Source organism: Channa argus, unplaced genomic scaffold (genome assembly GCF_033026475.1).
Source record: "Channa argus isolate prfri unplaced genomic scaffold, Channa argus male v1.0 Contig247, whole genome shotgun sequence".
Lineage (NCBI taxonomy): Eukaryota > Metazoa > Chordata > Actinopteri > Anabantiformes > Channidae > Channa > Channa argus.
The window spans coordinates 1-5,000 of NW_027125465.1; the positions used below are offsets into that span (position 1 = coordinate 1).

Sequence of the window (5,000 nt, forward strand, 5' to 3'; positions counted from 1 at the left end):
ATGGACTTCATTTTAGTTTCAAAGATAGTTGGCTAGTGCACCCAGTCACATTGCCTTGCAACGGTCATGAAGTAAGCCCAAGACACTCATTTTCCACTCTCAGGTGAGAAACAAACAGACTGTCATTTAGTTAAAGCACATGGAGATACCGGGGATTGAACCCTCATACATGCAAAGCATGCGCTCTACCAATGAGCTACATCCCCAACATCATGACAGATTAAGATCACATGGGAAGTGGAAATAGAGCAGTCTCAAATACCCGTAAGCAAGCATTCCCAGACTTGGTTGTCAAGGACCCTCGTCTTGCTTGTTTTCTGACAATTTCGGCTGTACACAATACCTACTACCTGGATCAGGTTTGTTCAGCCAATCAGAGCTTAAAGATAGCATCTTAGTTTAGGGTGGGGTGGGATAAGGCAAAGCATAATGTTCTCTTCCAATTGGTGACTGTCTCAACACACGTAATCCAGGTAATTGGCAGTGGGTAGAGCAATAGTTATCTGGGCATAGTTGGAAGACAAGGAGGCACAGTCATTCAAATTTTTGCAACTTGAAAACCCGGATGAACCTCAGCCTGAATGAGATCCACTCTCTCACAGGTGTCGAATAAACAGACTGTCATTTTTTAAGTACATGGAGATGCCAGGAATTGATCCCAGGGTCTGGCAGGTAAGTCATGTCAAATGGACTTCTTTGTCGTTAAAATGTTCTCAAAGATAGTTGGCTAGTTCACCCAGTCACATTGCCTTGCCATGGTCATGAAGCAAGCCCAAGTCAGTTATTTTCCACTGTCAGCTGAGAAACAAAGCCACTATCGTTTTGTTAAAGCACGTGGAGATGCTGGGGATTGAACCCAGGACCTCATACATGCAAAGCATGCGCTCTACCACTGAGCTACATCCCCAGTTGCACTGGCACATAAGCCATACACATGGGAATAGGAAAAAGAGCCGTCTTCAACACCTTTAAAGAAGCATTTGCAGATTTGGCTGTCAAGGACTCTCGGATCCCTACTTGTTCATGTAAAGACCCGCTCCAACAGAGTAAGCAGTGTCAGACACCATTGCTGTAGTGGTTTTCATACATCCCCAGGAAGATGACAATCATTAGGAGGCCAAACTTAACGATGGAATGAAGGTCATTTAGAGCCGTGATTGTTTGAAAACAACAACTCTTGACTCTTTTCCTAGCGCATTTTCTTGATCCTGATCAAATTTTGATCTCTTCACTCTAGAGAAGATGCTTACTTTGAGATTTCGAAAGTACCGAAAGACCGCACAATTTTCAAATCGCTAAATAGAAGAGAACTGCGATGGCCGGGAATCGAACCCAGGTCAACTGCTTGGAAGGCAGCTATGCTCACCACTATACCACCATCGCTTCAAAAGCATTTTATTTTCATTCCCTTAAAAAATCTAATCGGTAGAGTATACAGTACAAGTCGGTAAAGAGTCTCAGTCATCCGGGTCTGGAAGGTAAGTCATGTCAAATGGACTTCTTTTTAGTTGAAAGAGTTTCGTTAAGTTTCAAAGATAGTTGGCTCTTGTCTGCAGTGCGCTGAATATTGGTTCAGATGCTGCGCTTGTTGCAGAGATTCATTGACCGTTGACAGTATAGATTTAGTACATTAGCTTCTTTCATGAAACTTATTGCAACTTTAAAACCCGGATCAACCTCAACCTGAATCAGATCCGCTCTCTCACAAGTGAGAAATAAACAGACTGGCATTTTTAAAAGCATATGGAGATGCCAGGGATTAATCCCAGGGCCTTCTACATGCAACACATGCCATGTACCACTGAGATACAACTCTGGTTGCACACCAATGCAAGCCATACACATGGGAATAGGAAATAGAGCCGTCTTCAATCCCTTTAAAGAAGAATTTGCAGATTTGGCTGTCAAGGACTCTCGGATCCCCTCTTGTTCATGTAAAGACCTGCTCCAACAGAGTAAGCAGTGTCAGACTCCATTGCTGTAGTGGCTTTCATACATCCCCAGGAAGATGACGATCATTAGGAGGCCACACCTAACGATTGAATGAAGGTCCTTTAGAGCCTTGATTGTTTAAAGCCAACAACTCTTGACTCTTTTCCTAGCGCATTTTCTTTAGCCTGAGCAAAGCTTGTTCTCTTCACTCTAGAGAAGATGCTTACTTTGAGATTTCGAAAGTACCGAAAGACCGCACAATTTTCAAATCGCTAAATAGAAGACAACTGCGATGGCCGGGAATCGAACCCGGGTCAACTGCTTGGAAGGCAGCTATGCTCACCACTATACCACCATCGCTTCAAAAGCATTTTATTTTCATTCCCTTAAAAAATCTAATCGGTAGAGTATACAGTACAAGTCAGTAAAGAGTCTCAGTCATCCGGGTCTGGAAGGTAAGTCATGTCAAATGGACTTCTTTTTAGTTGAAAGAGTTTCGTTAAGTTTCAAAGATAGTTGGCTCTTGTCTGCAGTGCGCTGAATATTGGTTCAGATGCTGCGCTTGTTGCAGAGATTCATTGACCGTTGACAGTATAGATTTAGTACATTAGCTTCTTTCATGAAACTTATTGCAACTTTAAAACCCGGATCAACCTCAACCTGAATCAGATCCGCTCTCTCACAAGTGAGAAATAAACAGACTGGCATTTTTAAAAGCATATGGAGATGCCAGGGATTAATCCCAGGGCCTTCTACATGCAACACATGCCATGTACCACTGAGATACAACTCTGGTTGCACAACAATGCAAGCCATACACATGGGAATAGGAAATAGAGCCGTCTTCAATCCCTTTAAAGAAGAATTTGCAGATTTGGCTGTCAAGGACTCTCGGATCCCCACTTGTTCATGTAAAGACCTGCTCCAACAGAGTAAGCAGTGTCAGACACCATTGCTGTAGTGGCTTTCATACATCCCCAGGAAGATGACGATCATTAGGAGGCCACACCTAACGATTGAATGAAGGTCCTTTAGAGCCGTGATTGTTTAAAGCCAACAACTCTTGACTCTTTTCCTAGCGCATTTTCTTTAGCCTGATCAAAGCTTGTTCTCTTTACCCTACAAACATGTTTACTTTGACATTTCTAAAGTATCGAAAAACCACACAAATTTCAAATCGCTAAACAGAAGACAACTGCAAGGGCAGGGAATCAAACCGTGGTCAACGGCTGGGGAGGGAGCTATGCTCACCACTATACCACCACCACTTCAAACGCACCTTTTTTTAATTCTCTTAAGAAATCAAATTGGTAAAGTATACAGTACAAGTCAGTAAAGATTCTGACTGATCAGTCATGAAAATTTTTCCAACTTGAAAACCCGGATGAACCTCAACCTGAATCAGATCCGCTCTCTCACAGGTGACATATAAACAGACTGTCATTTTTAAAAGTACATGGAGATGGAAGGCAAGTCAAAGGTAAATGGACTTCATTTTAGTTTCAAAGATAGTTGGCTAGTGCACCCAGTCACATTGCCTTGCAACGGTCATGAAGTAAGCCCAAGACACTCATTTTCCACTCTCAGGTGAGAAACAAACAGACTGTCATTTAGTTAAAGCACATGGAGATACCGGGGATTGAACCCTCATACATGCAAAGCATGCGCTCTACCACTGAGCTACATCCCCAACATCATGACAGATTAAGATCACATGGGAGGTGGAAATAGAGCAGTCTCAAATACCCGTAAGCAAGCATTCCCAGACTTGGTTGTCAAGGACCCTCGTCTTGCTTGTTTTCTGACAATTTCGGCTGTACACAATACCTACTACCTGGATCAGGTTTGTTCAGCCAATCAGAGCTTAAAGATAGAATCTTAGTTTAGGGTGGGGTGGGATAAGGCAAAGCATAATGTTCTCTTCCAATTGGTGACTGTCTCAACACACGTAATCCAGGTAATTGGCAGTGGGTAGAGCAATAGTTAGCTGGGCATAGTTGGAAAACAAGGAGGCACAGTCATTCAAATTTTTGCAACTTGAAAACCCAGATGAACCTCAACCTGAATGAGATCCACTCTCTCACAGGTGTCGAATAAACAGACTGTCATTTTTTAAGTACATGGAGATGCCAGGAATTGATCCCAGGGTCTGGCAGGTAAGTCATGTCAAATGGACTTCTTTGTCATTGAAATGTTCTCAAAGATAGTTGGCTAGTTCACCCAGTCACATTGCCTTGCCATGGTCATGAAGGAAGCCCAAGTCAGTTATTTTCCACTCTCAGCAGAGAAACAAAGACACTATCATTTTGTTAAAGCACGTGGAGGTGCTGGGGATTGAACCCAGGGCCTCATACATGCAAAGCATGCGCTCTACCACTGAGCTACATCCCCAGTTACACTGGCACATAAGCCATACACATGGGAATAGGAAAAAGAGCCGTCTTCAACACTTTTAAAGAAGCATTTGCAGATTTGGCTGTCAAGGACTCTCGGATCCCTACTTGTTCATGTAAAGACCCGCTCCAACAGAGTAAGCAGTGTCAGACACCATTGCTGTAGTGGTTTTCATACATCCCCAGGAAGATGACAATCATTAGGAGGCCAAACTTAACGATAGAATGAAGGTCATTTAGAGCCGTGATTGTTTGAAAACAACAACTCTTGACTCTTTTCCTAGCGCATTTTCTTGATCCTGATCAAAGTTTGATCTCTTCAATCTAGAGAAGATGCTTACTTTGAGATTTCGAAAGTACCGAAAGACCGCACAATTTTCAAATCGCTAAATAGAAGACAACTGCGATGGCAGGGAATCGAACCCGGGTCAACTGCTTGGAAGGCAGCTATGCTCACCACTATACCACCATCGCTTCAAAAGCATTTTATTTTCATTCCCTTAAAAAATCTAATCGATAGAGTATACAGTACAAGTCAGTAAAGAGTCTCAGTCATCCGGGTCTGGAAGGTAAGTCATGTCAAATGGACTTCTTTTTAGTTGAAAGAGTTTCATTAAGTTTCAAAGATAGTTGGCTCTTGTCTGCAGTGCGCTGAATATTGGTTCAGATGCTGCG

General features: G+C 42.8%; 5 non-coding genes across 5 annotated transcripts; all 5 read right to left on the reverse strand.

Annotated features, from left to right (window-relative positions):
* Nucleotides 1-835: 835 nt before the first annotated feature.
* On the reverse strand, nucleotides 836-907 carry trnaa-ugc (transfer RNA alanine (anticodon UGC)). The gene has a single exon. It is a non-coding gene; the product is annotated as a tRNA-Ala (tRNA).
* A 404-nt stretch (nucleotides 908-1,311) lies between these two features.
* Nucleotides 1,312-1,383, reverse strand: trnag-ucc (transfer RNA glycine (anticodon UCC)). Its single transcript has one exon. It is a non-coding gene; the product is annotated as a tRNA-Gly (tRNA).
* An 837-nt stretch (nucleotides 1,384-2,220) lies between these two features.
* Nucleotides 2,221-2,292, reverse strand: trnag-ucc (transfer RNA glycine (anticodon UCC)). The gene has a single exon. It is a non-coding gene; the product is annotated as a tRNA-Gly (tRNA).
* Nucleotides 2,293-4,251: 1,959 nt separating this feature from the next.
* Nucleotides 4,252-4,323, reverse strand: trnaa-ugc (transfer RNA alanine (anticodon UGC)). Its single transcript has one exon. It is a non-coding gene; the product is annotated as a tRNA-Ala (tRNA).
* A 404-nt stretch (nucleotides 4,324-4,727) lies between these two features.
* On the reverse strand, nucleotides 4,728-4,799 carry trnag-ucc (transfer RNA glycine (anticodon UCC)). Its single transcript has one exon. It is a non-coding gene; the product is annotated as a tRNA-Gly (tRNA).
* Between the last annotated feature and the right edge of the window lie 201 nt (nucleotides 4,800-5,000).